We start from the raw sequence: 23456 nt of genomic DNA on the forward strand, positions 1-23456 counted from the left end.
GCGCCCTCTAACGTATCGCCAGAGGGGGAACGCAGATTTTGGTAGGACAGACGAATAACTCCAAGTACCATTTTATACATGTAAAAACTGTGATGTGAACTGTTTCGAATCTATGAGAAAGTGCCGCTGCAGATGCCTTTAATTTAAAAGGAAATCGCACGTGGAATGTAAATAAAGACTTTCGCAGCGCTACTTTATATCGTATACTGATAACAAAAAGGTTCATGCAATTTCACAACACTATCTTTCACTAGAATTGAGACTGAAATGTAGGTGTGAATTTTAACTTGTGCATAGCACCATATTTTTATCTTATTTTCAAAAGAACTACCCGATTTTGCCGGATTGTATCTTGGTCACTTGTGGACTTACAACTTTGGTGTACATTTCAGAATCGTTTATCATCAAAGTTTTCATTTACCTTTCACAAATGTCTTGTGCCCTCCGCAAACGGCAAACATCCAGACAATAGTCAAAGACCCATACTTCTGAAAGCATGTATGGGGCTACAGCATTCACTCCCGCTGTTGTGAGCCGTTATAGTTATCTCAGAATTGGAATTGTCGTAAGGGTAGACACACAACGTATCACCCCCCCCCCCCCCCCCATGCGACCTTGTCGGTCAACTGGACAATGCGAAGTCGATATACCCCTTACGTCCGATCCATCGTTGAAACTCATGCCGCACAGCTATAACTCAATTGCCCTTGCTGAATCCACGAACGACAACGCCTGTCATTGCTGTATTATGTATATGCAATTGAAAATGAACAAAATTTAAAAGTTTCGTGAACTTAAATTTATTCTATTGAGCGATATTTTTTTCTTTATTTACCCTAACGCATTTCAGAAAAAAAACACAAGGTGAGTAAATGTAAATAGCACGCACACATCTCGCTATCCACTGTGGCGCAACATTTCAGAATATTTATCACGATAGTCGCAGCTTCAGACATCTGCTCTACAGGTAATGTTCTCGCTTACAAGCAAGGATTTTCCACCAAGGAACTACCTTTCGTTAAAGTATAGAAAATGTGTAGGAGGTGCAACAAGTTAAGAAGTCCAGTGCATACTTGATCCACACGAACGAACTTCTTTTAGGACATCTCGTAGGTGACTGCCTAGAACTGTGAAACATACGGAAAAAAGGGTATTTGTGCAGTCAACTGGAAAATTACATGTTTATTTTTATGTTGTTGAGCAACAGCTATACAATAATCTTTAAATGAACATTTGACTGCATTGTTGTTAATTTAATTACGACCTAGGTTTCGGTCTTTTATTGCGTTTTCAACTGATTGTCATTAATACATATTGCAAGCCAACAGTCTGAAAATCGGCCATAAATTAAGAAAATATTGACTCCCCACGAAATGCCAGATGTAAAATCATCGTCTTTTTAAAAGATCTGTAAATGTCCGCAGCTCGTGGTCTAGTGGCTAGCGTCGCTACCTCTGGATCATGGGGTCCCGGGCTCGAATCCCGGCTGGGTTGGGGATTTTCTCTGCCCGGGAACTGGATGTTTGTGTTGTCATCATCCCATCGTTCATGAATGTGGCTAGACTGGCCTGAAGACAGATTGGAAACGTATACCGGCGCTGATGACCGCGCAGTTTAGCGTCCCACAAATCAGTCTGATCATCATCATCATCATCAGTAAATAATAGTGGGAGCACATCATATTTCGCAAAAACAGTAAACCGATTTTTACTAAATATTTTCTTAAATATAGGTCGTAAATAAACAATAATAGAGTCAAATGGCGGTGCGTTCATTAAAAAAGAAACATACATGTTCATTTTTTACCAGAGTCAGATATTACAACCATCTTCACAGAAGATTCGTTGACGGATACTGGTTTTTTACTGTGAAGAGGTTGTAACAACTGAAACCAGTAGAGAATAAACATACAATTGTAGAACTTTTTCGAAATTAGTTTTGGATTTTCTCTGCCTCGTGATGGCTGGGTGTTGTGTGCTGTCCTTAGGTTAGTTAGGTTTAAGTAGTTCTAAGTTCTAGGGGACTGATGACCATAGCTGTTGAGTCCCATAGTGCTCAGAGCCATTTGAACCATTTTGAAATTAGTTTTCAAGGGCTAAGTGACAAATTGTCTTAAAATCAATAACCTATTTTAAGGATCTCTGGATAGTGTACTAATTCGGTTTACATATCTAAACATTTATTTTGCTGAAAGAGCTGAGGTTTCCCAAGTGCAGTGGCAGTTTATGCCAACACGAAATTAACTGCGCAGCACGTATTTCGGCGCCATTAATTTATCCACGATACAGGTGGCTGAGCCCAATGGCTATGGATTAATTACTGCAAGAAATGCAGTAAACCAGACAGAACTGTATTTATGCAGAAAAGCATTTCAGCGTTTTACCAATCTACAACTGGCTCAATAAATTTTCATATTCATCGTCATGAAGCTCATGTCGACTGCAATTTTTAGTGCTGCAGCTGCCCTGCGAAAATAAAAATTCCTGGAGCCACAATCTTTTTTGCGAGTCGTATGTTTACGTCCAATTTACAGCTAGGTGCACGTAACAACCGGCCGGTATGGCCGAGCGGTTCTAGGCTCTACAGTCTGGAACCGTGCGACCGCTACGGTCGCAGGTTCGAATCCTGCCTCGGGCATGGATGTGTGTGATGTCTTTAGGTTAGTTAGGCTTTAGTTCTAAGTTCTAGGGGACTGAATACCTTGGAAGTTCAGTCTCATAGTGCTCAGAGCCATCTGAACCATGTTTTTGGACGTAACATTTATTCTGTTTCCTGTAGCTCCTTGCTTTGATATTATGTGCACGTCCCAGACCAGACACACATGGAGTGGTGCTCTTTTGCAATGGAACTTTTCGTTTTTAAATTCTCATCAATAATTATACCTACAATTTTTGAAGTTTGCATCCTAATTATTATTTCTTCAGCTTCATTAGGTACTCGACCCAGTCTCTGTTCACTTTCACCAACTACTACTGTGTCCTCAGCATACCGTATCATCCTGGTTTTCTGTAAATGAGAATCGATTCCCACACGCGGATAGTCGTTTAGTCGCCTCATTTTCTGCACAATACACACATTAAATATCAGTGTTTACGATTTTGAAACATCAACGATTTTCGGTCTACCACCTCATGCTGCAGGCGCATTATTATTATTTTCAGTTGTTTCTGTTGCTGGTAAGACGTCCGTCCCCCTCATCGTAGGACCATATAACGATGAAATCGATCGTGGAAGAGACACCAATTCCATTCATTCTTCAAACAGCTTGGGACTATGATGAACATCACTAGTAAGACGGCTCACTGTCGTCACTCTATCGAGCAGTTCGCAAGTCTTCCCACTTCCTTTCGTAAACAGCAGTTTTGTCAGCTGCTACTGTAATACTTCCGTACGGCTCAACGCCCTGGCCCGGCCTGGCCTAGTGCAAGTCTTCCAAGTGGATGTCACTTCCAAGAACTGCGTGTCCTTAAACCATCCCAGTAATCCTGCCACCGAAAAAGGGCCTGCAGTTTAACTGTGCAATCCGAATCACATGCTCCTGCGAAACCTCGAAGTGTAGATTAAAGACAGACTGAAATATTTCGTGATCCGTGATCCGACTCCGTCTCGATCCAGTCACCTTTCCGTTTCCAGGCACGCGCTTTACCATTATTCGCCCGATGTCTGTCTTCGTCGTTTTTTCGCCAATTCTGTGCAGATGTCGCATGACATGTTTCAAATTCTGTCTGTGAGAAACTACACTCAATTTTTTCCTTTTTTTTTCCGAACACGCAGAGTTCCCGTTCCGGCTGTCTAGGCCATTAATCCCGCTTATTATCACTGATTACATGGTTTTATAACTCTCTTGTGCGTGACAGACGTCTTTCATACGAACTATTCATTCCGCAAACCATTTGAGATTTTTCTGTTTTCTATACAGGGTGATTTTTTTCCACCGTGTACAAACCAGGAATTGATCGATGAGAGGATACGTAATAAAAAAAGGTCTAATGAACGTATGACCGGAAATGCATGGTTTCCATGCTAGAGATCATTTGTGTCATCCAGTCTATTCACAGATGAGGCCACCTTTACTCGGAGTGGTACCTTCCGCAATAGTCATCTATGGGATAGTATGTAGAATCCCCATGGTATGGTGGCAACGAATCATCAGCATCAATGCAGCCAGAATCTGTGGCCCAAGATAATTGGTGACAGTATTTTGGGACCAATCTTCCTTCCACGTCGCTTAACACTCCGGAATTATCAGCGTTTCTTGCGGGTGACTTTGCCTCCCCTGCTGGAAGAAGGGCCACTGATGATTCGCAGGTCGCTTCGCCGTTAACGTCCGGACGCATCTCACAAGGGAACCTCCCCATCGCACCCCCCTCAGATTTAGTTACAAGTTGGCACAGTCGATAGGCCTTGAAAAACTGAACACAGATCAATCGAGAAAACAGGAAGAAGTTGTGTGGAACTATGAAAAAAATTAGTAAAATATACAAACTGAGTAGTCCATGCGCAAGATATGCAACATCAAGGAACATACGAGGTCAGAAGCGCCTTGGTCCCATGGTTAGCGTGAGTAGCTGCGGAGCGAGAGGTCCTTGGTTCAAGTCTTCCCTCGACTGAAAATTTTACTTTCTTTATTTTCGCAAAGTTGTCATCTGTCCGTTCGTTCATTGACGTCTCCGTTCACTGCAATAAGTTTAGTGTCTGTGTTTTGCGACCGCACCGCAAAACCGTGCGATTAGTAGACGAAAGGACGTGCCTCTCCAATGGGAACCGAAAAAATTTGATCGCAAGGTCATAGGTCAACCGATCCCTCCACGGGAAAACACGTCTGATATATTCTATACGACACTGGTGACGGCATGTGCGTCACATGACAGGAATATGTTGTCGACCCACCTAACTTGTACACTTGGCGAATGGGTAAAAAGATTCTTCTACCTTGCCCGATTTAGGTTTCCTTGTGGATGTGATAATCACTCCCAAAAAAGTGATGAAAACATAAGAGTTTGTCACATAAACTAAAAATAAAAAATTAAACTTTTCACTCGAGGGAAGACTTGAACCGAGGACCTCTCGTTCCGTAGCCGCTCTCGCTAACCACGGGACCACGGCGCTCCTTGACTCCCAGTCTCCTAATGTTACCTATCTTCGCATGGACTACTCAGTTTGTATATTTTGCTTATTTTTTTTCATAGTTCCACACAACTTCTTCCTGTTTTCTCGATTGATATGTGTTCAATTTTTCAAGGCCTATCCACTGTGCCAACTTATAACTAAATCTGAGGGGGGTGCGATGGGGAGGTTCCCTTGTCAGTCGTGTCTTCCCGGGTCGGTGGATCGGACGAGGATGTCCAGTTGTATGGCCTGCTCGTTCACCGGATCTCAATCCGTGAAATTTCTGGTTATGGCGTCATCTCGAAAGTATCGTGTACGTAGAGCCATTCCAGATGTGGAGATACTGGAGCGGCGTATTTATGCTGCCTTTGACACTGTTCGGATGCAGACTGGCCGACTTGAACGTGAGAGACAGAACATGCTACGGCGCGTAGATGCTTGCGTTGAGTCACATGGAAACCATTTTCAACACATACTGTAACTGTGGCTGCATATTAGACCATAGTCTCTGTAACAATGTCTGACTGAATAAATGGTCTCTAGCATGGAAAACATTTCCGGTCATAGGTTCACTAGACCTATTTCGTTCCGTAGCCTATCATCGACCAATCCCTGCACTTTGCACACTATTGAGCAGTACAGGAATTTTGATGTAGAAGTGTCAGCCTGGATCGTACAAGGATAAAATGCCTTCTGCAACGGCGCGGGTACAAATTCTTCTTACAGTAGATTTCCACTCACACTCACATCTTTTTCTGCAGCGACGCCTGCCCTGTTAGAAACGGATAATGTTTCTCGACTGGGTGAGCCATAGTAGAACCTGTCGCATTACATGTATCTAAATGGGGCATGTCATGTTTTCCAGTTTCAAGATGACATAGCTTCTAAATGAAAGTTTAAATCGAAAACGTCGGTATATTCCTACTAGTTTTGTATAAAACATTGAGCTGTGTTTCGACATTCACACGAAAACACAGTCACTCATTATGGCCAGCTTATGGTAATTAACGGAACCTCTTAGCAGAAAGATTACAAAACGGATTATATGTAACATAATGTCCGCTCTAATATACAAATGCCACATGAACTTCAGTTAATTCAAAAATCACAGTTTACTCCAAAAAACCGGAATTTCACTCTTTCGCTTTCTCACTTGTTCGCGATTGCTTTGCGGCACTCCACTGCCAAATTTAATTCATAATTCCGCAGAATTATTGTATTTAATCAGAGCTCCTAATACACACGACTTATTGTCATGCTGGCTCAACTCTGAAGGCCATTAAGACTCCACAAAGAGACTCTTGTAGCCCACCAGGTACACATGAACATACTGTCCTCTGATTGGCTGAGAACCATCTTAGTTAGTTCTATATCAATATTAGGCAGATCACAACTTAACAGCTTTTATGAACAATTTATTAAAAGAACAAATTTAGATAACCCATAAATATGCAAATTACTTTCCTCTTTAAATAACTTAATTATTGTAATGTGCTTCTCACCTGAAAGACCTACGAACAAAGGGCTTCTAGTCATTGAATATTTTGAATTACCTTGGCGGAAAGCACGGGGAGCTGACAGGTCCCGCCTCCTGCAGTTTTATAGGGCATTGTTCGATAACGTCTAGCTTATGGCAGCGTACTCTATGGATCTCCCCGTCCTTCCTATCTCAAGATGTTAGATGCTGTCCACCATGAGGGTATTCGGATATCGACTGCAGCCTTTCGGACCAGCCCAGTTCAGAGTCTGTGTGCAGAGGTCAACCACCACTCTGAATTTGACGACTTATTCTCTTGGCCCGACAGGCACTGAAAATCTCAGCGTCACCTCAGTCATTGGTATTTAGTTCAGTGTCCAACCCAACTCTGAACGGCTGTTAGGGAATCGGCCCCATGCGAGCATGCCATTTTGGCTGTCTCAAGGATCTGGATATATCAGACCTCAGAATACACACCCAGGGATGGAATGCGTTGCCGCGTTGTTGTCTTCACAGGCCCAAACTGATTTTAAGTTTGACGCGGTACAAGAAAACTTGCCCTCCATATTATTTTTACAACTTCGTTTTCTTCCATTTTAAGTACATACCATAGTTTTATCATTGTTTATGCGGATGGATCCCAGCAAGAGAATGTCCTCGGTTGTTACCGTGTTTTCCCTGACAGTTATCAAAGTGCTCCTTTCGTAACATTTCACAAATTATGTTGCACAGATATAGACATTATGATGGCACTGGAGAGGATTCACAGACATCACTAGGTTTCTTGTCTGTTCCGACTCTCTTAGTGCATTACAAGCACTTCACCAAATGTATCCAGTAGACGAGTTAATTCAGCTCATCCATGACTCCTTCCAGCGATTCCAAGTCTGTGGCAAGGAGATGATCTTTTGCTGGTTACCTGACCACATCAGGATAGAGGGAAACGACGTGGCCCACGAAGCAGCCAAGGAAGCATGTCGGGATGGAGTTGTCCGTCAGTCCCCTTCCGTTGCATGCCGTCATATTATTTTCTGACAGCCCCATCATACGTCAGTGGGAGACTGAACGGTTGAAGGTGACAGAAGACAAACTGCGAAACCGACCACACAGGCACTGGGAGGAGGTTCTGCTTACCAGGCTGCGCATCGAACGTAGCCTTCTAACACGTGACTTCCTCGTCCAGCTGGAGGATCCACCACTTTGTGAGCTCTGCTGTGTTCTACTGTCTTACGCACTGATATCGGGCAGCCCTCAGTCTCGATGGAGATCTGCCCACCATCCTCGCCGATTTTGATTCCAGTGTTATGAGGGTAGTGACATTCTGTGAACTGTTCGGCCTCATCCCTATTGATGGGGAAGGGAGGCAGACTTTAACGCATTACTAACTGCTCCGCGTGTGGGGGTAGTCTTCGTCCCCAACCACGAGACTGGCATGCTGACTATTCGTCAGGGCGTCGATGTCTATGATGTTGAGCGCCTCCTCATCTCAAATCACCACCACCTTCATTCACACTAGCAGCTGAACATATGAAGTCAGCAATAATTAAGAAACGACGTAATATTCACGGAAGGTAGTTTCATTTAAAAAATCCACGGTTTTCACTACTGAGGATTTCACAGTCCTTAAGATGCTGACACCTTTCGGCCACAGTCGTCACTGGTAGGAATTGCTGCTGGATCGGAGTGCACAGACGTTAAAACAGCATCGTCTGTGTGAACGTATCTGCTGTCGTCAGATTTCTATAGGTGCGATGCAAAGCGCTATAAACCTCACTTCCACAAAAAGAATCAGTTACAAACATAAAAATATTAATCTTGAGATAGAAAAATATTTATGCAAATGTAGATTCCGAGAACAGTTCTATAATGGTGCGAAACGTGGACGGCGGAGAAGACAGAAACGAAAAGATTGCAAGCTTTTGAAAATTGGTGTCTGGAGGCCAGATGGGTTGAATGAGAAAGGAATTTAGGTATTTTGCGGCAAATCAAGAACAAAAAATGCAAAATAGATAGCGAATCAAAGTGCTAGAATGGTTGGAGACATTTTACGACGTGTGGCATTGCTGAAAAGTGTAGTTCAAGGGATAGTGAAAGGAAAGAACCTAATGGGGCAATGATTTTATATATATATATATATATATATATATATATATATATATGAGTACGTAAGACATAGTATCTATGGCACGGGACGTGACAGTTGTGCTTAAATTGAGACAAATGGAATGATCGAGCGGAACACATCGCCTGCCGTTGTTTGCCCGCCTAGAGCAGGTCTGTCTTCTCGATGCCACTCCCAAGTCTCGGTAAGCGACGAGGTGGCCAAGTGTATCAAATCACAGAATAACAGCAAAGGAACTGCAGCACCAGAAATTATACCACGAAGTGAGTTCTTCCTTTTGCTCTTGAGCCCTTTTAAATCAAGTTAATTAAGACAGCCAGCGAGCGGTGCTGCACCCGCCTTAGGATCGCTTTCTCGTGCCTCTTCCCCTCCGCAGAGCATTGCGCAGGCCAGTTCTCCGGACGCGAATATTCCGCCCACTTCCAGGGAAAAACCTAATTTTGGTGTTAATCGAAAATAAGAACAAATTCTGTACATGCTTAGACAGTATTGATGTATAGAGGTTGGACAAAAATGTGAAAACATCGCGGGAGATGCACTCTTTCACATAAACGTAGATGCCCCCCGAGCCTGCAGGTTGTGCTCTGTCGTGCTCGACCACGATCAGCAGCTGCGCAGCGTCCTCAGCACGTTGTCAGTCGTAGTTAGAACAGCGTTCCGTGTAGTGGTGAGTGCACTGTGTCTCGGCTAGGTGAATTCGAGCGTGGGCAAGTTGCTGGTGCTGATACGGTGCGTGTCTCCGCAGACGAAGTGTCTGCTGTTTCAAGAGGCACAGTATCGATGATTTTTGCTGCATACGGGGAAATGGGAAAAAACATCATTCGCTAGGTCACAACGTGGATGAAAGTGTGTGTTGAGTGATCGCGACAGACGGTCGTGGAAGAGGCTTGTGGCAACAGAGGACGACACCTGCGAATCACTGCAGCACCAAAAGAACGAAGCAGCTCAGAAAATCTGTAGGACGGGGGTGGCTCCAATTCAACTTTTTCTCCTATACTTACGTGTTTCAAATTTCGATCTAAAACGTGCCCTTCCCTACACCTACGTGCTGAACTTTGCTGGTCTGGGAGGGTCCAGACCACCCAACCCTACGTACAGTCTCCACTCATCTCTATTTTTCATTTCCACTGTCTCCTCTTTTTTGCTCCCACTGCTACTATCTCCATTCACCTCCCTTTCCTATTAACTACCACTGTCACTCGCTGACCATCAATATCTCCTCTCTCTCTCTTTACCTCCCATTGCTATTATCTTCACCCGTCTCTTTCTATCGCTCCCACTTTCTCCATTACTGTTTCCTCTCCCTTTCCCTCCCTGTCTCCTCTCTCTTCCGCCGTCACTGTCTCTCTCCTATTCTTTCAGCACAAAAGACCGCGAATATTTTCGCATGCCAAGATTTTTGGTGAGGAAGGCGGATTGAGTACTGAGGCAGCTGGTTCTCCACTTTCCTGTCAGGAACCTATTCGACGACTTGGTTCTAAGACATTTTCGCCGCTGAAGCATTGCCTACTGCCTATATAAAACAAATTCTATAGATCAGTAGCGTATCAGAGTTTGTTTATGACACACACACACACACACACACACACACACACACACACACACTCACACTCACACTCACACTCACTTCGAAACAAAGAAGTATGCATAATATCAAGGTAACAAACATCGTTTGCTTTACATTTTTTCTGGATGCTTAGCTCGTCGATCGTAATTCCTCGAAAACGTCCTGCTTATGACTTGTCTCTTATGAGCTCAGACTAGTTTCCAATGCGGAGGCTGTTCTTTTCTAACTGATCTAACATGGCTGTTATTACTGTCATCGTCTTTAATACTGATAAAACAGTTCTAGTGCAGAGACGCTCAGTGTTGTGCTGTATGCGACTGCAATTTCATGGAGGATGCATCTTTAAATGTAAGATGGTAAAAGCAACGCGTAGAGGAATTTGAGAAATGCCGAAATGCTTTGTGCAAGTGTAACAAAAGCGAATGGTCCTGGTAACTGCGTGGTTCCCAGAAACGAACTACCGATGACGCTTGGCTCTGCACACAGCGTTATCGGAGGGCCGGCCTGCCGACTGCACACACTGACCACAAGATAATGGGCCTCTCAGAGTGTTTGCTCTGTGCTTTCGGGCAGGAGCGGAATTATACGGCTGGCGCCGTTTTCAGTTCTCCTTCCGACGCTCCAATTCATTTCACTGTCACCAAATGGACGCAGATTAAAACAAAGAGGAAGAGAGAAGGAGCCGTTGTTGTAACGTAGTCAGCACCGCAGAGGATGTAAGAACCTCAGACAATGTCATAGTACGCCTGAAGAGCAATTGCAATCATCCATCATCATCCATCATCAGTTTTTCACTCCAGTTGCCTAGGTGAAATTTACAAGTGCTCTTCACCTGCATGTGTCCATGTACCCTCTTCTCTCAGAACTGTATACCAGCTGACTCCTCTTTTTCCTATATCCTCCATCTCTTTCCTTGGGCTTCCTACCGGTCTTCTACCATCAACAGCTGTGTGCAGCCACTGTTTTGCTATCTTGCCCTCGTTCATTTGCTTAACATGACCAAACATCTGAAACGAGCTCTTGTCACTTCTTCTTTCAACGTCACGTACATTCCAGCATCTTCCTTTTTTTTTTACCCTATCGTTCCTAGTTTTCTGGTCCATAGTTCGTAAGTAGTTCATTTTTGCGGCTTGAAGTTTGTTTTCCACCTGTTTCGTTATTGGTTCAAATGGCTCTGAGCACTATGGGACTTAACATCTGGGGTCATCAGCCCCCTAGAACTTAGAACTACTTAAACCTAACTAACCTAAGGACATCACACACATCCATGCTCGAGGCAGGATTCGAACCTGCGACCGTAGAGGTCGCGTGGTTCCAGACTGAAGCGCCTAGAACCACTCGGCCACATCGGCGTTTCGTTATTGTGTAGGTTTCTAGACCATATGTTGTTATAGGGATAAAGTATGAGTGAAGGAGTGTCTGTTTCGATCTCAATGGAAACTGTTCTTTTTAGAGTAGGATCCGAAGTTGTTGGTAGAACAGAGCTCAGTTTTGAGTTCGATAATTAATCTCAAGTTGGGTCCTGTTATCGCTTGAAATGATTTACCCTAGATATTTGTACTCGTCTGCTGTTTCCAGTTGTGTATCTTTCTGCTTTAATTTTTCTCTCTTATTCTTCCTGTTGATTGACATTGCAAACTGTTCCTCATTTATTTATTGTTAATGCTTTTATTACACCCTCCATCGACTCCACTTGTGCCAACGCCCGTCTCGCTTACCTCGACTTGCTGAACAGTGAAGTTCGCTCTCTGTTCTTCCACTATTGCAGTGAATCCAAAATAGTGTACACTCACTATTTTGGCAGCAAAATAGAAAAGATTGATGAATCTACAGAAACAAATATGTATTAGAAAAAGTGAAAACTGCAAGCCGATGAAGACTTAGAGAAATAAACAGTCAATCAAAAGTGAGTTAAGTCTTTTGGAAAACTGAATGATGTATTCAGAAGTAAACTATCACTACTTCTTCAACGGAAAGTCTATAGCCAATGTATGCTGCCAGTAGTAACTCACAGATGTGGAAATGAGGATGAAGTAAGTTCAGTTGCTGATGGAATAAATGGCAGGCTTCGATACACTGTTAGAAACTGTATCGAGTGAATACAAAGGCAGCACGAATGGTCGAAGATTTGTTTGAGTCGCTAGGAACTTAAACGGAGGAGGCAAAAAAATATCAATTTGCAGATGCTCGATGTCTCACACAATAACCGGCTCTGAGAGTGGAAACTACGACTATTAATCTTTCTACATTTCGCCCTAGTCAGGATAGACATGCGTGGAGTGGCTCTTTTGGGATTGAAGACCACGACAACAAAAAACAAAGACTCGTAGGAAGTTATTTTTCCACCGCCCACGAATAGAACTCAAAACTTAATGTGCAGGTCAACAAAGAGAACCTTCTGACACTCACTCGACACTGTTTCGAAGAGCATAACAGTGGCTGAAATAGGCAAGAAAATTGCCTACTCACAGACAGAGCATCGAGGAAAGTTACAAACATTGATTCTTATGAAGTTCATACTGAAATTAATGAGCAACCCTTTGTTGCTGTTGTGGTCTTCAGTCCTGAGACTGGTTTGATGCAGCTCTCCATGCTGCTCTATCCTGTGCAAACTTCTTCATCTCCCAGCCTACATCCTTCTGAATCTTAGTGTATTCATCTCTTGGTCTCCCTCTACGATTTTTACCGTCCACGCTGCCCTCCAATACTAAATTGGTGATCCCTCGATGTCTCAGAACATGTCCTACCAATCTATCCCTTCTTCTAGTCAAGTTATGTCACAAGCTCCTCTTCTCCCCAATTCTGTTCAATACCTCCTCATTAGTTATGTGATCTACCCATCTAATCTTCAGCATTCTTCTGTAGCACCACATCTCGAAAGCTTCTATTCTCTTCTTGTCCAAACTTTTTATCGTCCGTGTTTCACTTCCATACATGGCTACACTCCATACAAATACTTTCAGAAACGACTTCCTGACACTTAAATCTATACTCGATGCTAACAAATTTCTCTTCTTCAGAAACGCTTTTCTTGCCATTGCCACTCTACATTTTAAATTATCTCTACTTCGACCATCACAGTTATTTTGCTCCCCAAATAGCAAAACTCCTTTACTACTTTAAGTGTCTCATTTCCTAATCTAATTCCCTCAGCATCACCCAATTTCATTTGACTACATTCCATTCTCCTCGTTTTGCTTTTGTTGATGTTCATCTTATATCCTCCTTTCAAGACACTGTGCATTCCGTTCAACTGCTCTTGCAAGTCCTTTGCCGTCTCTGACAGAATTGCAATGTCATCGGCGAACCTCAAAGTTTTTATTTCTTCTCCATGGATTTTAATACCTACACAGAATTTTTCTTTTGTTTCCTTTACTGCTTGTTAGGAATATTAATTTTGTTCTTCGGACATTCCATGAATCTAGATACTTTTACTTTCAGATAAGGTCGATTTCTTTTCATATTTCTCCTGCTTTTTTTTTTTCCTTGCGGCTGCTTGAAGGCACCGACTCACCACTTCTTGTATGTCCTCCGACTTTAACCTCGGAGCGCTGTCCTAACAGAAGCGAAAGGACCGCAGGTCGTCGTCCCACCTGACTGTCTGAACTGCCTGCGCCGACACGAGAACAGTATTATGGCGCTGCAGGATGATCTTCTTCCCAGGCTGGTGGTCGACGCAGCTTCGAAGGTGTCTAAATGTAGCAGACTCCGTTGTTTCTCTCTTCAGGATCAAGAAAATCAGCCAGATTTGAACCCTCTGAATTCGAGAAGACGCTGCCCAGAAGCTTTCCCAAGTTCGCAGCCTGTTTGTTTTTATGATAACGAATCGAAATGTTGCCATTGCACTCCCTGGGAGGTTTGTTTTAGAGTAATAATGATGGAACCAGACTTCATCGCATGTTAAAATACTCACAAATTATGTAAATAAAATTTTCTGGTACGAATTGTTTTTAAAACCCACCAGTAAGTCTAAAATAATTTCTCCTTGTCCCATACATACGGTTGTGAAAATTTGTGCTTGCGAATTTTTAATAGCTATGAAAATACTTCTATAATTTAAAACGAGAAACGTGGGGCATATGCAACAGATAACAGCAAGGAGGTGAACTATTCATGCACCAATAATGTATTGCATGCGATTCATTTTTTCATTTTAATTTCCATGAGTATTTTCATAGCTATTAAAAATTCACAAGAACAAACTTTCATGACTATCTGTATGGCGTTAGGAATCAGCATGGGGCTAGGGAAAATTATTTTATACTTTCAGCCGTGCGGTTTTAGGCGCTTCAGTCTGGAACCGCGTGACCACTACGGTCGCAGGTTCGAATCCTGCCTCGGGCATGGATGTGTGTGATGTCCTTAGGTTAGTTAGGTTTAAGTAGTTCTAAGTTCTAGGGGACTGATGACCTCAGATGTTAAGTCCCATAGTGCTCAGAGCCATTTGAACCATTTTTTATACTTTCAGTCCACATTAAAAACCTTATGTAGCAAAATTTTTATTTAAATAATATTCTATTTTTTAGTCTTCGTTGTGTCTAATTTTTCAGTCGATTTCAAACATTTTGTTGAGATAACAACGGACATTTGTTCAAATGGCTCTGAGCACTATGGGACTTAACATGTGAGGTCATCAGTCCCCTAGAACTTAGAACTACTTAAACCTAGTTAGCCTAAGGACATCACATTCCCATGCCCGAGGCAGGATTCGAACCTGCGACCGTAGCGGTCCGCGGTTCCGGACATTTGTTAAATTTCAGAATTACTTCAGTTTCCCTTCGCTTGAGTCAACCAATGCATAGATTCCTCCTATCATTACCTCACGAAAAGACCTCGAAGATTAAGAGAAAATAGAGCTCGCACGGGGACTTCTCAGCAACCGTTATTAGTACGAAATATTCGCAAGTGGAACAGGAAAAGGGGAAACAGCAATGATAAATAAAGCGCCCTCAGCCACATACCAGATACTAAAGGGAGCTAAAATTGTATTGTCATCGAATTCTGAGTCACGTTGAAAGTTTAAAGTCTCTAGATCATCGGGAAGTTAGTTTAAAATAAAATATGTACCAAACAAACAGACAACAAAGCGATCTAATAAAAACGTGTGAAAAAAGTCGTCTTCGTTTAGACACAGTTAAAGATCAGACTTTTCGTTTAGCCAAGCTTTGGATCATTCTCTCCACTGCACCACTGCACTACGTTCAGTGCCAACTTTTGTTGCGAGTCATTCACAGTGACATGCCTGTCCAAAAGGTGTGAATTCCTTGCTTTCTGCGTACCGTGGAGACAGTTGTAGCGGTATTTCTTAGAGGCTCTTCTCAGACGCTGTGGTATTCGCGTGTGATGTGTTTCGACCATCTTTTGTAACACCGCTTGCGTCCTTGCACACATCCCCGTATGCACGCTGGAATCTGAGATAGATTTCAGCAGCAGATCTCTTCTTTCAGAAGCATTCCAACGACAGCAATTAGTTCAAACGAAACACCGACGTTCCCCATTCTATAAATTTAGCCAACGTGTTACATGTTAATGATATTATGTCAACTCTCGGTGTAAGGTCTGTAGATCAGAATTATGAAGTCGTTTTTGTTGCATTACTAGCTTAATGCCTGTTGCTTCGCTCTCGTAGACAGTATGGTCTCCGCAGATTTTTTGTTTTTCTTTAATCGTATTTTCATATTTTCACAAATTGCAGCGTTTTCCAAACTTTTCACGGTAAATAAGACACAGAAACATGGTCTTTACTGATTCTGGTAGCTGGAGCCGGAAGTCTTTTAATTCTGCCTTTTGAGTTCTTTTGGTGATACTTCCACAAAAAATTTCATCCCCTGACGCATATATCTCTAGTAGTCAAATACCAATTTAACGTAAAGAAATATTTTCATAAAAATTTTCACCTCCTAAGGGGCTGAATTTCCAGAAACACTGTAACACTTTTTTTTTTTATTTGCAACCGAAAAATCAATTACTAATTTTCATAGACGTAGCTTTAAAAGCTATTCACTAGTTTTTTAACACTGATTTATTAAATAAGTTTCATCCATTATTTCACCACCATAGGGGGCTAAATTTCTAATACCGGCCGGCCGCGGTGGTCTCGCGGTTAAGGCGCTCAGTCCGGAACCACGCGACTGCTATGGTCGCAGGTTCGAATCCTGCCTCGGGCATGGATATGTGTGATGCCCTTAGGTTAGTTAGGTTTAAGTAGTTCTAAGTTCTAGGGGACTGATGACCACAGATGTTAAGTCCCATAGTGCTCAGAGCCATTTGAACCATTTTTCTAAAACCGCTGAAACACGTGTTTCTTTAGATCTCTGACAGAGAAACTAAATACCAATTTCCGTAGTTCAAGCTTCAAAATTGCTTTAATAGCAGGATTTTCAGAAAAACTTATCCCCTATTTGAGCATCTTAAGGGTGAAATTTCGAAAAATCCCTTTTTAAACGATGGCTACAATATAAGCTCAACACTCTTCAAATTAAAAGTTTCTATCCTTAGCGGTTTGGGCTGAGCGATGATGAATGTGTCAGAATATTTCCTTTTTGGATGTAAGAGATTGGAATTGCAATTCTGGCAAACGTTTGTTGTTGTTCATACAATGTAGGCTTTCACGGCCGGTGTTGTCTTCAGTTAAAACTTCCGGGCTGAGAGGCCGTGGTCGATGTATAAAATTTCCACCTGTTGTTGTTTTCAGTCTGAAGACTGGACTGACGCAGCTCTATACACCACGCTATCGTTCCAAGCCATCTAATCTTACGCGTAACTACTGCAACTCCCAATCACTCTAAACTACTTTCTGTAGTCTTGTCTTGCTCTGCCTCTACCTGTTTACCCTCACTCAACACGTCCTATTATTACCTAACTGACGAGTCCTCGATGCCTCAGGATATGTCCTGTCACTCAATCTCTTCTTTTAGTCAAATTGTACCATAAATTACTTTTGTCGCCTTGTGATCCTTGTATTTCACAAATGACACGAGTAGAACAAAAAAGGACATTGACCCGCCGCGTTGCAGTGTAGCTTAACAACTCCCCAGTTCAGAAGCGAGCCGCGGAGCCTCGGTGAGTAACGCGGCACGAGCGGCAGCCGTGTCCACCAGAAGCAAACACCACCCGAGCCAAACTGGCGTCGGGCCCAGACAACGGCGGAGAGCGAGCGAGACCCCGAGGCGTTGGCACGGAGGGCGCAGTGTTTGAGGTTAGAGAGAGAGCAACTATCGAAAAATAGAAGACCCAGATCTACACGGAAACAAATTCCAGATGTATAAAGCGGCGTGCTCTAAAAACTGTTACAGTTTTATAATCAACGTAAACATCACTCAAGGTTTCGGCCTTAGGCGTGTTTCGGCTGGTCGACTGCCGCCTATAAGGCAGTACGAGGAGCGATCTATGATCGTGGGACCTGTGATCAGCGGCCATTGTCGTAGACGAGTCTTGATTACGCTACTGCTTCCTTATTCAACGAAATCCTCATTTGGCCTCGCGAGGCTGAGTGGACCTCGTCCCAGACCTCGATACCTCAGAAAAAAATGTGAGATGACATCAGGAATCGAATCTTGGTCTTTTTGCACCGAAGGCAGCGATACTAAAAGTTTGTTTTCTTTCAATCTGTTCCTCTGTCGTTATGTCCTCAGTGAAAATGCCTCATGACATGTTTTAAATTCCGTCGATGAGCACTTCACTATATATATATATATATATATATATATATATATATATATATATATATGGCTGCACGTCCCCTGACCGAACACGCTGAGCTGCTTCGCCGGCAAGCCGTTCGGTTAGGAAGGCGACCTCGATTTTTAGAATATCGCTCAGATGCGTGGGACCCGTACCAGATATTACTAAAGGACACTGGACGCAAACAAAAATCGTCCATTGTGAATGGTCACAGTCGTTTTTCACTTTAGGAAATCGCCAAAACTAAGTGCTAGGCCCTTGAAGAGAGACCCCAGTCATCCAGCGAAAGCCAAATTACAAAGTTACAAGAATCAGTATTACGTAAATAATCTAGACATATTCTGCGTAGAGACTGCGAAGACGAGACTAGCCCTTACTTGACACGTTTCTGCTTGACACGCTGGGTTGGATTGCACCCGAGCTACAAAAATTGTTATAAAAATTAATCTGACTGTTTTTACTGGAAAATTTTTATAAATTGTCAAAAGGTTTCTTTTTGATGTCATATAGGTAACACAACCAAGAATTAAATAAATCAAATATCGTAAAAATTAAAAACATTACTGTTTTCAAAAACGTCATAACTTTTTCATATAAATGACTGCAAAAATACATGGTATATTAGTGAAGCATCTAAGAAAGATAATCATTCTGGAAAATAAAAGCGAGGAAGATCGTGAGAAATGAAAATCTGTTTTATCAAAATAATCAAGTTTTTTATTGTTTGCGCGTAACATTCAAACGATTTTGATTAGAAAATATCAGAAACATGTTCATAATAACGAAATGAAAACGCCGGACGCTGTGGCCGAGCGGCTCTAGGCGCTCCAGTCCGGAACCGCGCTGCTGCTACGGTCGCAGGTTCGAATCCTGCGTCGGCCATGGATGTGTGTGATGTCCTTAGGTTAGTTAGGTTTAAGCAGTTCTTAGTCTAGTAGACGGATGACCTCAGATGTTAAGTCCCACAGTGCTTAGAGCCATTTGAAGCATTTTTTGAAATAAAAACGTTGCAGTCAAATTTAGATAACTTTGTGGTATTCACTCCTCGCAGACAACGATTTTCGTCCACTTCAAGCAACTTCTCGCATACACGCAGAGTTCGCAAATTATACGCCAATTATTTGAATAAAATGTTTCCTATAGTACAAAAAAATTAGACCTGATAAAATGTAGTATGCTCTATTTTTCTCTATGATTCCAAAATATACTTCAAATAAAATGCACCTAAATGTTGCACACTGAAACTTACTTTTGACACAGCGCGGTATGGGCAACCCCAGTGGACTGTGGACAGTTACCGTCGACGGATTGACGCCGCTGCCTCAAGCGGTAGTGGTACTGTCGAACTTAAAACAGATGACGCCGTAGACCCCATTTTCTCAGGTTTGCTTAATTAAAATTAATGGAAAGTGGGTGTATCGTGTACAAGACCCCAGTAAGTCAGAAAAAGGTTCTTGACGCGCTCCGTATGCTAGTGAAGTGGGAAGCATCGCTATTCCGTGGTACAATGAGAAGTAAACTCTGCCGGACACTCTACATTGGTTTGGCGAGTAAGGAAGTACAAGAGAGAGCACCGCAATAAATGAACACTGCCGCCTCCGGAATGGTCGTGTTACCCCACTGTATATTCCTGCCACTTTCTTCCGATATTAGAACTGATTTGTCGAGTTGAACGAGGACTCCGTACCACGACGCATCTTAGCGGTATTTTTCACATAAAATAGTTTCAGAATTTTAATACGAGGTTTGACTAAAACAGCATTAGCACAGTAGAAGCAGCAATTACCGCCTGAGCCACGGTGCCGTAACAAACCTCTTCACTCATTAAGGTACTATTGTAAGTAGCCTGTCTGTATGTTGGCAGCGCTATGGACTGTGTTAATATCGCTGACAGCGCTCTGCGCCCTTGGCAAGAGATTCTGTAGTTGGGCGGACTAGCAGTGAGAGAGTGGATAGGGAAATGTATGGACATGATATTCTTAGTGGAGACTCTGTGTTGGTAGGACATGCTTTGTAACGTAAGATGAGATGTGTTCATAAGAAAATACGCAAGGAAGTGTATGATGGAGGATGTTTGGTTGATAATGTTTGGGCAGTGGAACTATTGACAACTATACAATTTTTAGAACTGGATGTCACACGAATAAGGTAAAATTTTCTAATTACATTGTTTGCTCTTCAACAAAATCTTTCTTTTGCTAACCATATGCCTCCTAGTAGTTAGTCTGTAGTAGTTAGTCTGTAGTAGTTAGTCTGTAGCAGTTAGTCTGTAGCAGTTAGTCTGTAGCAGTTAGTCTGTAGCAGTTAGTCTGTAGCAGTTAGTCTGTAGCAGTTAGTCTGTAGCAGTTAGTCTGTAGCAGTTAGTCTGTAGCAGTTAGTCTGTAGCAGTTAGTCTGTAGCAGTTAGTCTGTAGCAGTTAGTCTGTAGCAGTTAGTCTGTAGCAGTTAGTCTGTAGCAGTTAGTCTGTAGCAGTTAGTCTGTAGCAGTTAGTCTGTAGCAGTTAGTCTGTAGCAGTTAGTCTGTAGCAGTTAGTCTGTAGCAGTTAGTCTGTAGCAGTTAGTCTGTAGCAGTTAGTCTGTAGCAGTTAGTCTGTAGCAGTTAGTCTGTAGCAGTTAGTCTGTAGCAGTTAGTCTGTAGCAGTTAGTCTGTAGCAGTTAGTCTGTAGCAGTTAGTCTGTAGCAGTTAGTCTGTAGCAGTTAGTCTGTAGCAGTTAGTCTGTAGCAGTTAGTCTGTAGCAGTTAGTCTGTAGCAGTTAGTCTGTAGCAGTTAGTCTGTAGCAGTTAGTCTGTAGCAGTTAGTCTGTAGCAGTTAGTCTGTAGCAGTTAGTCTGTAGCAGTTAGTCTGTAGCAGTTAGTCTGTAGCAGTTAGTCTGTAGCAGTTAGTCTGTAGCAGTTAGTCTGTAGCAGTTAGTCTGTAGCAGTTAGTCTGTAGCAGTTAGTCTGTAGCAGTTAGTCTGTAGCAGTTAGTCTGTAGCAGTTAGTCTGTAGCAGTTAGTCTGTAGCAGTTAGTCTGTAGCAGTTAGTCTGTAGCAGTTAGTCTGTAGCAGTTAGTCTGTAGCAGTTAGTCTGTAGCAGTTAGTCTGTAGCAGTTAGTCTGTAGCAGTTAGTCTGTAGCAGTTAGTCTGTAGCAGTTAGTCTGTAGCAGTTAGTCTGTAGCAGTTAGTCTGTAGCAGTTAGTCTGTAGCAGTTAGTCTGTAGCAGTTAGTCTGTAGCAGTTAGTCTGTAGCAGTTAGTCTGTAGCAGTTAGAATCCTTTTATTTAGCTCACTGTAGTTGCTACTTACTGTAGTTCGTGTTATGAAGATTTTCTGTGAGGTAAATGACATGAAAAAGAATGAGGTTTTCACAGTTGGGATTCGTGATTGAAATGACTTTAGACAGTTAACAAGAGTTGGAGGTAGTTTCATATTTCTTTAATTTCATATTTTTTGGATTTGTATTATTGTCAGAATTTCTTGCAATTCGGGCTCATCCTTTTGTGTTAATTGTTGGAAGTCATGTTTCTATGTATGGCACTCAGATTGCGTTGGGCTTGAATACTGTAGGTAATAAATAAATAGGTTAAGTTTGTGATGTCTTGGTCAGGCAAAATTCTGTAGGTCAGTCTTTCATAAAAACAATTTAAGAGGTAGTTTCACTATCAGGTACTTTACTTAAATCTGGGAGGTTCTCACTTTAAAAGAAAGACAGCAATAGCTTCAAAAACTGCAGTTAATGTACCAACTGGAGATGCAAGAAACTGCTGCTTTAATTCGCCTACTACAGTGTCTACTGCCGTCTAGGGTCTCCAACAACAAAACTCGATAAATGTCTTCCGTCGTCTTCGGTACAGCCGTCCAACCTACAGTAACGACACATTCGCCTCGTTTCTTGTGAAAAGGTACCCTAACAGCAGATATCCAACGGTGCATTCGGTAGTTCCAGGCCCGCAGCCTGGCCCCGCTCAAGTACTGCTTCAGCGAACACCAGCAAACGAGAATTTATGTATTGAGCACATATGTATGCTGTTGCTGATATGAAGGGAGATCGACTACATTTAGTTTTACCCTTTTTGTAATCTGGTAAACTACCCTACTGGCCATTAAAATTACTACACCAAGAAGAAATGCACATGATAAACGGGTATTCATTGGACGAATATATTATACTAGAACTGACATGTGATTACATTTTCACACAATGTGGGTGCATAGATCCTGAGAAATCAGTACCCAGAACAACCACCTCTGACCGTAATAACGGCCTTGGTATGCCTGGGCATTGAGTCAGAGCTTGGATGACGTGCACAACTACAGCTGCCCATACAGATTCAACACAATACCACAGTTCCTCAAGAGTAGTGACTGGCGTATTGTGACGAGCCAGTTGGTCGGCCACCATTGACCAGACGTTTTCAGTTGGTGAGAGATCTGGAGAGTGTGCTGGCCAGGGCAGCAGTCGAACATTTTCTGTGTCCAGAAAGGCCCGTACAGGACCTGCAACATGCGGTCGTGCATTATCCTGCTGAAATGTGGGGTTTTGCAGGGATCGAATGAAGGGTAGAGCCACGGGTCGTAACACATCTGAAATGTAACGTCCGCTGTTCAAAGTGCCGTGAATGCGAACAAGAGATGACCGAGACGTGTAACAAATGGCATCCCATACCATCACGCCGGGGATACGCCAGTATGGGGATGATGAAAACTCGCTTCCAATGTGCGTTCACCGCGATGTCGCCAAACATGGATGCGAGCATCATGATGCTGTAAACAGAACCTGGATTCAACCGAAAAAATGACGTTTTGCCATTCGTGCACCCAAGTTCGTCGTTGAGTACACCATCACAGGCGCTCCTGTCTGTGATGCAGCGTCAAGGGTAACCGCAGCCATGGTCTCCAAGCTGATAGTCCATGCTGCTGCAAACATCGTCGAACTGTACATGCAGATGGTTGTTGTCTTGCAAATGTCCCCATCTGTTGACTCAGGGATCGAGACGTGGCTGCACGATCCATTACAGCTATGCGGATAAGATGCCTGCCATCTTGACTGCTAGTGATACTAGGCCATTGGGATCTAGCACGGCATTCCGTATTACCCTCCTGAACCCACCGATTCCATATTCTGCTAACAGTCATTGGATCTCGACCAACGCGAGCAGCAATGTCGCGATACGATATATCGCAATCGCGATAGGCTACAATCCGACCTTTATCAAAGTCCGAAACGTGATGGTACGCATTTATCCTCCTTACATGAGGCATCACAACGACGTTTCACCAGGCAATGCCGGTCAACTGCTGTTTGTGTATGAGAAATCGGTAGGAAACTTTACTCATGTCAGCACGTTGTAGGTGTCACCACCAGCGCCAACCTTGCGTGAATGCTCTGAAAAGCTAATCATTTGCATATCACAGCATCTTCTTCCTGTCAGTTAAATTTCGTGTCTGTAGCATGTCTTCTTCATGGTGTAGCAATTTTAATGGCCAGTAGTGTATATCAGTGAAGGTCATCTTTCAACCTT

At 42.8% G+C, this 23456-nt stretch overlaps 2 protein-coding genes across 6 annotated transcripts in view; one reads left to right on the forward strand and one right to left on the reverse strand.

The window, feature by feature from the left end:
• The window catches only part of LOC126412904 (trichohyalin-like), a 573063-nt gene that overhangs the window by 511448 nt on the left and 38159 nt on the right, over positions 1-23456 (reverse strand). The window lies entirely within an intron of this gene.
• LOC126412113 (zinc transporter 1) overlaps positions 1-23456 on the forward strand; it is a 652968-nt gene that overhangs the window by 339646 nt on the left and 289866 nt on the right. The window lies entirely within an intron of this gene.

Source organism: Schistocerca serialis, chromosome 7, assembly GCF_023864345.2.
Source record: "Schistocerca serialis cubense isolate TAMUIC-IGC-003099 chromosome 7, iqSchSeri2.2, whole genome shotgun sequence".
Classification (NCBI taxonomy): Eukaryota; Metazoa; Arthropoda; class Insecta; order Orthoptera; family Acrididae; genus Schistocerca; species Schistocerca serialis.